A 12,196-nucleotide genomic window follows, 5' to 3' on the forward strand; every position below is an offset into this window, starting at 1 on the left:
TGTATTTGCAATTGTCTGAAGTCTTATTCATCAACATTATGTTTTTTTTTTAATTTGAAATGATGTACCCCAACAATGATTAACATTAATATTAACGTAATCATTGATTTTTAAATTCTAGTTTTGAGTTCAACTAATCTATCTATAGGTGACTAATGTATTTGCAATTGTCTGAAGTCTTATTCGTCAACAAATAATGTTTTTTTATTATTTGAAATGATGTACCCCAACAATGAATATGTTAATATAAGCGTAATTTATTGAGTTTTAAATTCTAGTTCACAGATTATCTAGTTTATGTTTAGTGGATAAATGTATTTGCAATTGTCTGAAGTCTTATTCAACAACAACTTATGTTTTTATTTTAATTTGAAATGATGTACCCCAACAATGAAAATGTTAATATCAACGTATTTATTGACTTATAAATTCTAGTTTTCTGATCATCTAGTTTATGCATAGTGGATAAACCTATTTGCAATTGTCTAAAGTCTTATTCATCAACATATTATGTTTTTTTTTTAATTTGAAATGATAGACCCCAACAATGATTAATTTTAATATTAACGTAATTATTGAGTTCTAAATTCTAGTTTTGGGTTCAACTAATCTATCTATAGGTGACTAATGTATTTGCAATTGTCTAAAGTCTTATTCATCAAAATATTATGTTTTTTTTTAATTTGAAATGATGTACACCAACAATGGAAATGTTAATATCAAAGTATTTATTGACTTCTAAATTCTAGTTTTGCGTACAACTAATCTATCTATAGGTGAGTAATGTATATGCAATTGACTTAAGTCTTATTCATCAACTTAATATGTTTTTTATAAATTTGAAATTATGTAACACGAGACTAAAAAATGTTCATATAAGCGTTAATGTTGAGTTCTAAATTCTAGTTTTCTGATCATGTAGTTTATGTATATAGGATAAATGTATTTGCAATTGTCTAAAGTCTTATTCATCAACGAATTATATTTTTTTTTTTAATTTGAAATGATGTACCCCAACAATGAATAACGTTAATATTAACGTAATTATTGATTTTAAATTCTAGTTTTGAGTTCAACTAATCTATCTATAGGTGACTAATGTATTTGCAATTGTCTGAAGTCTTATTCGTCAACAAATAATGTTTTTTTTTAATTTGAAATGATGTACACCAACAATGGAAATGTTAATATAAGCGTAATTTATTGAGTTTTAAATTCTAGTTCACAGATCATCTAGTTTATGTTTAGTGGATAAATGTATTTGCAATTGTCTGAAGTCTTATTCAACAACAACTTATGTTTTTATTTTAATTTGAAATGATGTACACCAACAATGGAAATGTTAATATCAAAGTATTTATTGACTTCTAAATTCTAGTTTTCTGATCATCTAGTTTATGTATTGTGTATAAATGTATTTGCAATTGTCTAAAGTCTTATTCATCAACAAATTAAATTTTTTTTTTTAATTTGAAATGATGTACCCCAACAATGAATAACTTTAATATTAACGTAATTATTGATTTTAAATTCTAGTTTTGGGTTCAACTAATCTATCTATAGGTGACTTATGTATTTGCAATTGTCTAAAGTCTTATTCATCAACATATTATGTTTTTTTTTAATTTGAAATGATATACACCAACAATGGAAATGTTAATATCAACGTATTTATTGACTTCTAAATTTAAATTCTAGTTTTGGGTTCAACTAATCTATCTATAGGTGACTTATGTATTTGCAACTGTCTAAAGTCTTATTCATCAAAATATTATGTTTTTTTTTAATTTGAAATGATGTACACCAACAATGGAAATGTTAATATCAAAGTATTTATTGACTTCTAAATTCTAGTTTTCTGATCATCTAGTTTATGTATTGTGGATGAATGTATATGCAATTGTCTGAAGTCTTATTCGTCGACAAATTATGTTTTTTTTTAATTTGAAATGATGTAACCCAACAATGAATAATGTTAATATTAACGATATTTTTGAGTTCTCAATTCTAGTTTTGCGTACAACTAATCTATCTATAGGTGACTAATGTATTTGCAATTGTCTGAAGTCTTATTCATCAACATTATGTTTTTTTTTAATTTGAAATGATATACACCAACAATGGAAATGTTAATATCAACGTATTTATTGACTTCTAAATTCTAGTATTGCGTACAACTAATCTATCTATAGGTGACTAATGTATTTGCAATTGTCTAAAGTCTTATTCATCAACATATTATGTTTTTTTTTAATTTGAAATGATATACACCAACAATGGAAATGTTAATATCAAAGTATTTATTGACTTCTAAATTCTAGTTTTGCGTACAACTAATCTATCTATAGGTGAGTAATGTATTTGCAATTGACTTAAGTCTTATTCATCAACTTAATATGTTTTTTATAAATTTGAAATTATGTAACACGAGACTAAAAAATGTTCATATAAGCGTTAATATTGAGTTCTAAATTCTAGTTTTCTGATCATGTAGTTTATGTATAGTGGATAAATGTATTTGCAATTGTCTAAAGTCTTATTCATCAACAAATTATATTTTTTTTTTTAATTTGAAATGATGTACCCCAACAATGAATAACGTTAATATTAACGTAATTATTGATTTTAAATTCTAGTTTTGGGTTCAACTAATCTATCTATAGGTGACTAATGTATTTGCAATTGTCTAAAGTCTTATTCATCAACATATTATGTTTTTTTTTAATTTGAAATGATATACACCAACAATGGAAATGTTAATATCAACGTATTTATTGACTTCTAAATTCTAGTATTGCGTACAAATAATCTATCTATAGGTGACTAATGTATTTGCAATTGTCTAAAGTCTTATTCATCAACATATTATGTTTTTTTTTAATTTGAAATGATATATACCAACAATGGAAATGTTAATATCAACGTATTTATTGACTTCTAAATTCTAGTTTTGCGTACAACTAATCTATCTATAGGTGAGTAATGTATTTGCAATTGACTTAAGTCTTATTCATCAACTTAATATGTTTTTTATAAATTTGAAATTATGTTACACGAGACTAAAAAATGTTCATATAAGCGTTAATATTGAGTTCTAAATTCTAGTTTTCTGATCATGTAGTTTATGTATAGTGGATAAATGTATTTGCAATTGTCTGAAGTCTTATTCAACAACAATTTATTTTTTTTTTTAATTTGATATGTTTTTCCCCAATTATGAAAAATGTTAATATAAGCGTAATTATTGAGTTTTAAATTCTAGTTCGCAGATCATCTAGTTTATGTATATCGAATAAATGTATTTGCAATTGTCTAAAGTCTTATTCATCAACAAATTATATTTTTTTTTTAATTTGAAATGATGTACCCCAACAATGAATAACGTTAATATTAACGTAATTATTGATTTTAAATTCTAGTTTTGGGTTCAACTAATCTATCTATAGGTGACTTATGTATTTGCAATTGACTTAAGTCTTATTCATCAACTTAATATGTTTTTTATAAATTTGAAATTATGTAACACGAGACTAAAAAATGTTCATATAAGCGTTAATGTTGAGTTCTAAATTCTAGTTTTCTGATCATGTAGTTTATGTATATAGGATAAATGTATTTGCAATTGTCTAAAGTCTTATTCATCAACGAATTATATTTTTTTTTTTAATTTGAAATGATGTACCCCAACAATGAATAACGTTAATATTAACGTAATTATTGATTTTAAATTCTAGTTTTGAGTTCAACTAATCTATCTATAGGTGACTAATGTATTTGCAATTGTCTGAAGTCTTATTCGTCAACAAATAATGTTTTTTTTTAATTTGAAATGATGTACACCAACAATGGAAATGTTAATATAAGCGTAATTTATTGAGTTTTAAATTCTAGTTCACAGATCATCTAGTTTATGTTTAGTGGATAAATGTATTTGCAATTGTCTGAAGTCTTATTCAACAACAACTTATGTTTTTATTTTAATTTGAAATGATGTACACCAACAATGGAAATGTTAATATCAAAGTATTTATTGACTTCTAAATTCTAGTTTTCTGATCATCTAGTTTATGTATTGTGGATGAATGTATATGCAATTGTCTGAAGTCTTATTCGTCGACAAATTATGTTTTTTTTTAATTTGAAATGATGTAACCCAACAATGAATAATGTTAATATTAACGATATTTTTGAGTTCTCAATTCTAGTTTTGCGTACAACTAATCTATCTATAGGTGACTAATGTATTTGCAATTGTCTGAAGTCTTATTCATCAACATTATGTTTTTTTTTAATTTGAAATGATATACACCAACAATGGAAATGTTAATATCAACGTATTTATTGACTTCTAAATTCTAGTATTGCGTACAACTAATCTATCTATAGGTGACTAATGTATTTGCAATTGTCTAAAGTCTTATTCATCAACATATTATGTTTTTTTTTAATTTGAAATGATATACACCAACAATGGAAATGTTTATATCAAAGTATTTATTGACTTCTAAATTCTAGTTTTGCGTACAACTAATCTATCTATAGGTGAGTAATGTATTTGCAATTGACTTAAGTCTTATCCATCAACTTAATATGTTTTTTATAAATTTGAAATTATGTAACACGAGACTAAAAAATGTTCATATAAGCGTTAATATTGAGTTCTAAATTCTAGTTTTCTGATCATGTAGTTTATGTATAGTGGATAAATGTATTTGCAATTGTCTAAAGTCTTATTCATCAACAAATTATATTTTTTTTTTTAATTTGAAATGATGTACCCCAACAATGAATAACGTTAATATTAACGTAATTATTGATTTTAAATTCTAGTTTTGGGTTCAACTAATCTATCTATAGGTGACTAATGTATTTGCAATTGTCTAAAGTCTTATTCATCAACATATTATGTTTTTTTTTAATTTGAAATGATATACACCAACAATGGAAATGTTAATATCAACGTATTTATTGACTTCTAAATTCTAGTATTGCGTACAAATAATCTATCTATAGGTGACTAATGTATTTGCAATTGTCTAAAGTCTTATTCATCAACATATTATGTTTTTTTTTAATTTGAAATGATATACACCAACAATGGAAATGTTAATATCAACGTATTTATTGACTTCTAAATTCTAGTTTTGCGTACAACTAATCTATCTATAGGTGAGTAATGTATTTGCAATTGACTTAAGTCTTATTCATCAACTTAATATGTTTTTTATAAATTTGAAATTATGTTACACGAGACTAAAAAATGTTCATATAAGCGTTAATATTGAGTTCTAAATTCTAGTTTTCTGATCATGTAGTTTATGTATAGTGGATAAATGTATTTGCAATTGTCTGAAGTCTTATTCAACAACAATTTATTTTTTTTTTTAATTTGATATGTTTTTCCCCAATTATGAAAAATGTTAATATAAGCGTAATTATTGAGTTTTAAATTCTAGTTCGCAGATCATCTAGTTTATGTATATCGAATAAATGTATTTGCAATTGTCTAAAGTCTTATTCATCAACAAATTAATGTTTATTTTTTTAAATTGAAATGATGTACACCAACAATGAATTACGTTAATATTAACGTAATTATTGATTTTAAATTCTAGTTTTGGATTCAACTAATCTATCTATAGGTGACTTATGTATTTGCAACTGTCTAAAGTCTTATTCATCAAAATATTATGTTTTTATTTTAATTTGAAATGATGTACACCAACAATGGAAATGTTAATATCAAAGTATTTATTGACTTCTAAATTCTAGTTTTCTGATCATCTAGTTTATGTATTGTGTATAAATGTATTTGCAATTGTCTAAAGTCTTATTCATCAACAAATTAAATTTTTTTTTTTAATTTGAAATGATGTACCCCAACAATGAATAACTTTAATATTAACGTAATTATTGATTTTAAATTCTAGTTTTGGGTTCAACTAATCTATCTATAGGTGACTTATGTATTTGCAATTGTCTAAAGTCTTATTCATCAACATATTATGTTTTTTTTTAATTTGAAATGATATACACCAACAATGGAAATGTTAATATCAACGTATTTATTGACTTCTAAATTTAAATTCTAGTTTTGCGTACAACTAATCTATCTATAAGTGACTAATGTATTTGCAATTGTCTAAAGTCTTATTCATCAACATATTATGTTTTTTTTTAATTTGAAATGATATACACCAACAATGGAAATGTTAATATCGACGTATTTATTGACTTCTAAATTCTAGTTTTGCGTACAACTAATCTATCTATAGGTGAGTAATGTATTTGCAATTGACTTAAGTCTTATTCATCAACTTAATATGTTTTTTATAAATTTGAAATTATGTAACACGAGACTAAAAAATGTTCATATAAGCGTTAATATTGAGTTCTAAATTCTAGTTTTCTGATCATGTAGTTTATGTATAGTGGATAAATGTATTTGCAATTGTCTAAAGTCTTATTCATCAACAAATTATATTTTTTTTTTTAATTTGAAATGATGTACCCCAACAATGAATAACGTTAATATTAACGTAATTATTGATTTTAAATTCTAGTTTTGGGTTCAACTAATCTATCTATAGGTGACTAATGTATTTGCAATTGTCTAAAGTCTTATTCATCAACATATTATGTTTTTTTTTAATTTGAAATGATATACACCAACAATGGAAATGTTAATATCAACGTATTTATTGACTTCTAAATTCTAGTATTGCGTACAAATAATCTATCTATAGGTGACTAATGTATTTGCAATTGTCTAAAGTCTTATTCATCAACATATTATGTTTTTTTTTAATTTGAAATGATATACACCAACAATGGAAATGTTAATATCAACGTATTTATTGACTTCTAAATTCTAGTTTTGCGTACAACTAATCTATCTATAGGTGAGTAATGTATTTGCAATTGACTTAAGTCTTATTCATCAACTTAATATGTTTTTTATAAATTTGAAATTATGTTACACGAGACTAAAAAATGTTCATATAAGCGTTAATATTGAGTTCTAAATTCTAGTTTTCTGATCATGTAGTTTATGTATAGTGGATAAATGTATTTGCAATTGTCTGAAGTCTTATTCAACAACAATTTATTTTTTTTTTTAATTTGATATGTTTTTCCCCAATTATGAAAAATGTTAATATAAGCGTAATTATTGAGTTTTAAATTCTAGTTCGCAGATCATCTAGTTTATGTATATCGAATAAATGTATTTGCAATTGTCTAAAGTCTTATTCATCAACAAATTATATTTTTTTTTTAATTTGAAATGATGTACCCCAACAATGAATAACGTTAATATTAACGTAATTATTGATTTTAAATTCTAGTTTTGGGTTCAACTAATCTATCTATAGGTGACTTATGTATTTGCAATTGACTTAAGTCTTATTCATCAACTTAATATGTTTTTTATAAATTTGAAATTATGTAACACGAGACTAAAAAATGTTCATATAAGCGTTAATGTTGAGTTCTAAATTCTAGTTTTCTGATCATGTAGTTTATGTATATAGGATAAATGTATTTGCAATTGTCTAAAGTCTTATTCATCAACGAATTATATTTTTTTTTTTAATTTGAAATGATGTACCCCAACAATGAATAACGTTAATATTAACGTAATTAATGATTTTAAATTCTAGTTTTGAGTTCAACTAATCTATCTATAGGTGACTAATGTATTTGCAATTGTCTGAAGTCTTATTCGTCAACAAATAATGTTTTTTTTTAATTTGAAATGATGTACACCAACAATGGAAATGTTAATATCAAAGTATTTATTGACTTCTAAATTCTAGTTTTCTGATCATCTAGTTTATGTATTGTGTATAAATGTATTTGCAATTGTCTAAAGTCTTATTCATCAACAAATTAAATTTTTTTTTTTAATTTGAAATGATGTACCCCAACAATGAATAACTTTAATATTAACGTAATTATTGATTTTAAATTCTAGTTTTGGGTTCAACTAATCTATCTATAGGTGACTTATGTATTTGCAATTGTCTAAAGTCTTATTCATCAACATATTATGTTTTTTTTTAATTTGAAATGATATACACCAACAATGGAAATGTTAATATCAACGTATTTATTGACTTCTAAATTTAAATTCTAGTTTTGCGTACAACTAATCTATCTATAAGTGACTAATGTATTTGCAATTGTCTAAAGACTTATTCATCAACATATTATGTTTTTTTTTAATTTGAAATGATATACACCAACAATTGAAATGTTAATATCAACGTATTTATTGACTTCTAAATTCTAGTTTTGCGTACAACTAATCTATCTATAGGTGAGTAATGTATTTGTAATTGACTTAAGTCTTATTCATCAACTTAATATGTTTTTTATAAATTTGAAATTATGTAACACGAGACTTAAAAATGTTCATATAAGCGTTAATATTGAGTTCTAAATTCTAGTTTTCTGATCATGTAGTTTATGTATAGTGGATAAATGTATTTGTAATTGTCTAAAGTCTTATTCATCAACAAATTATATTTTTTTTTTTAATTTGAAATGATGTACCCCAACAATGAATAACGTTAATATTAACGTAATTATTGATTTTAAATTCTAGTTTTGGGTTCAACTAATCTATCTATAGGTGACTAATGTATTTGCAATTGTCTAAAGTCTTATTCATCAAAATATTATGTTTTTTTTTTAATTTGAAATGATGTACACCAACAATGGAAATGTTAATATCAAAGTATTTATTGACTTCTAAATTCTAGTTTTGCGTACAACTAATCTATCTATAGGTGAGTAATGTATTTGCAATTGACTTAAGTCTTATTCATCAACTTAATATGTTTTTTATAAATTTGAAATTATGTAACACGAGACTAAAAAATGTTCATATAAGCGTTAATGTTGAGTTCTAAATTCTAGTTTTCTGATCATGTAGTTTATGTATAGTGGGTAAATGTATTTGCAATTGTCTGAAGTCTTATTCAACAACAATTTATTTTTTTTTAATTTGATATGTTTTTCCCCAATAATGAAAAATGTTAATATAAGCGTAATTATTGAGTTTTAAATTCTAGTTCGCAGATCATCTAGTTTATGTATATCGAATAAATGTATTTGCAATTGTCTAAAGTCTTATTCATCAACAAATTATATTTTTTTTTTAATTTGAAATGATGTACCCCAACAATGAATAACGTTAATATTAACGTAATTATTGATTTTAAATTCTAGTTTTGGGTTCAACTAATCTATCTATAGGTGACTTATGTATTTGCAATTGTCTAAAGTCTTATTCATCAACATATTATGTTTTTTTTTAATTTGAAATGATATACACCAACAATGGAAATGTTAATATCAAAGTATTTATTGACTTCCAAATTCTAGTTTTCTGATCATCTAGTTTATGTATAGTGGATGAATGTATATGCAATTGTCTGAAGTCTTATTCGTCGACAAATTATGTTTTTTTTTAATTTGAAATGATGTAACCCAACAATGAATAATGTTAATATTAACGATATTTTTGAGTTCTCAATTCTAGTTTTGCGTACAACTAATCTATCTATAGGTGACTAATGTATTTGCAATTGTCTGAAGTCTTATTCATCAACATTATGTTTTTTTTTTAATTTGAAATGATGTACCCCAACAATGATTAACATTAATATTAACGTAATCATTGATTTTTAAATTCTAGTTTTGAGTTCAACTAATCTATCTATAGGTGACTAATGTATTTGCAATTGTCTGAAGTCTTATTCGTCAACAAATAATGTTTTTTTATTATTTGAAATGATGTACCCCAACAATGAATATGTTAATATAAGCGTAATTTATTGAGTTTTAAATTCTAGTTCACAGATTATCTAGTTTATGTTTAGTGGATAAATGTATTTGCAATTGTCTGAAGTCTTATTCAACAACAACTTATGTTTTTATTTTAATTTGAAATGATGTACCCCAACAATGAAAATGTTAATATCAACGTATTTATTGACTTATAAATTCTAGTTTTCTGATCATCTAGTTTATGCATAGTGGATAAACCTATTTGCAATTGTCTAAAGTCTTATTCATCACAATATTATGTTTTTTTTTAATTTGAAATGATGTACACCAACAATGGAAATGTTAATATCAAAGTATTTATTGACTTCTAAATTCTAGTTTTGCGTACAACTAATCTATCTATAGGTGTGTAATGTATTTGCAATTGACTTAAGTCTTATTCATCAACTTAATATGTTTTTTATAAATTTGAAATTATGTAACACGAGACTAAAAAATGTTCATATAAGCGTTAATGTTGAGTTCTAAATTTTAGTTTTCTGATCATGTAGTTTATGTATATAGGATAAATGTATTTGCAATTGTCTAAAGTCTTATTCATCAACGAATTATATTTTTTTTTTTAATTTGAAATGATGTACCCCAACAATGAATAACGTTAATATTAACGTAATTATTGATTTTAAATTCTAGTTTTGAGTTCAACTAATCTATCTATAGGTGACTAATGTATTTGCAATTGTCTGAAGTCTTATTCGTCAACAAATAATGTTTTTTTTTAATTTGAAATGATGTACACCAACAATGGAAATGTTAATATAAGCGTAATTTATTGAGTTTTAAATTCTAGTTCACAGATCATCTAGTTTATGTATTGTGTATAAATGTATTTGCAATTGTCTAAAGTCTTATTCATCAACAAATTAAATTTTTTTTTTTATTTGAAATGATGTACCCCAACAATGAATAACTTTAATATTAACGTAATTATTGATTTTAAATTCTAGTTTTGGGTTCAACTAATCTATCTATAGGTGACTTATGTATTTGCAATTGTCTAAAGTCTTATTCATCAACATATTATGTTTTTTTTTAATTTGAAATGATATACACCAACAACGGAGATGTTAATATCAACGTATTTATTGACTTCTAAATTTAAATTCTAGTTTTGCGTACAACTAATCTATCTATAAGTGACTAATGTATTTGCAATTGTCTAAAGTCTTATTCATCAACATATTATGTTTTTTTTTAATTTGAAATGATGTACCCCAACAATGAATAACGTTAATATTAACGTAATTATTGATTTTAAATTCTAGTTTTGGGTTCAACTAATCTATCTATAGGTGACTTATGTATTTGCAACTGTCTAAAGTCTTATTCATCAAAATATTATGTTTTTTTTTAATTTGAAATGATGTACACCAACAATGGAAATGTTAATATCAAAGTATTTATTGACTTCTAAATTCTAGTTTTCTGATCATCTAGTTTATGTATAGTGGATGAATGTATATGCAATTGTCTGAAGTCTTATTCGTCGACAAATTATGTTTTTTTTTAATTTGAAATGATGTAACCCAACAATGAATAATGGTAATATTAACGATATTTTTGAGTTCTCAATTCTAGTTTTGTGTACAACTAATCTATCTATAGGTGACTAATGTATTTGCAATTGTCTGAAGTCTTATTCATCAACATTATGTTTTTTTTTTAATTTGAAATGATGTACCCCAACAATGATTAACATTAATATTAACGTAATCATTGATTTTTAAATTCTAGTTTTGAGTTCAACTAATCTATCTATAGGTGACTAATGTATTTGCAATTGTCTGAAGTCTTATTCAACAACAACTTATGTTTTTTTTTTAATTTGAAATGATGTACCCCAACAATGAAAATGTTAATATCAACGTATTTATTGACTTCTAAACTCTAGTTTTCTGATCATCTAGTTTATGTATTGTGTATAAATGTATTTGCAATTGTCTAAAGTCTTATTCATCAACAAATTATATTTTTTTTTTTAATTTGAAATGATGTACCCCAACAATGAATAACGTAATATTAACGTAATTATTGATTTTAAATTCTAGTTTTGGGTTCAACTAATCTATCTATAGGTGACTAATGTATTTGCAATTGTCTAAAGTCTTATTCATCAAAATATTATGTTTTTTTTTAATTTGAAATGATTTACACCAACAATGGAAATGTTAATATCAAAGTATTTATTGACTTCTAAATTCTAGTTTTGCGTACAACTAATCTATCTATAGGTGAGTAATGTATTTGCAATTGACTTAAGTCTTATTCATCAACTTAATATGTTTTTTATAAATTTGAAATTATGTAACACGAGACTAAAAAATGTTCATATAAGCGTTAA

Source organism: Metopolophium dirhodum, chromosome 1 (genome assembly GCF_019925205.1).
Source record: "Metopolophium dirhodum isolate CAU chromosome 1, ASM1992520v1, whole genome shotgun sequence".
In the NCBI taxonomy this organism is placed as follows: domain Eukaryota; kingdom Metazoa; phylum Arthropoda; class Insecta; order Hemiptera; family Aphididae; genus Metopolophium; species Metopolophium dirhodum.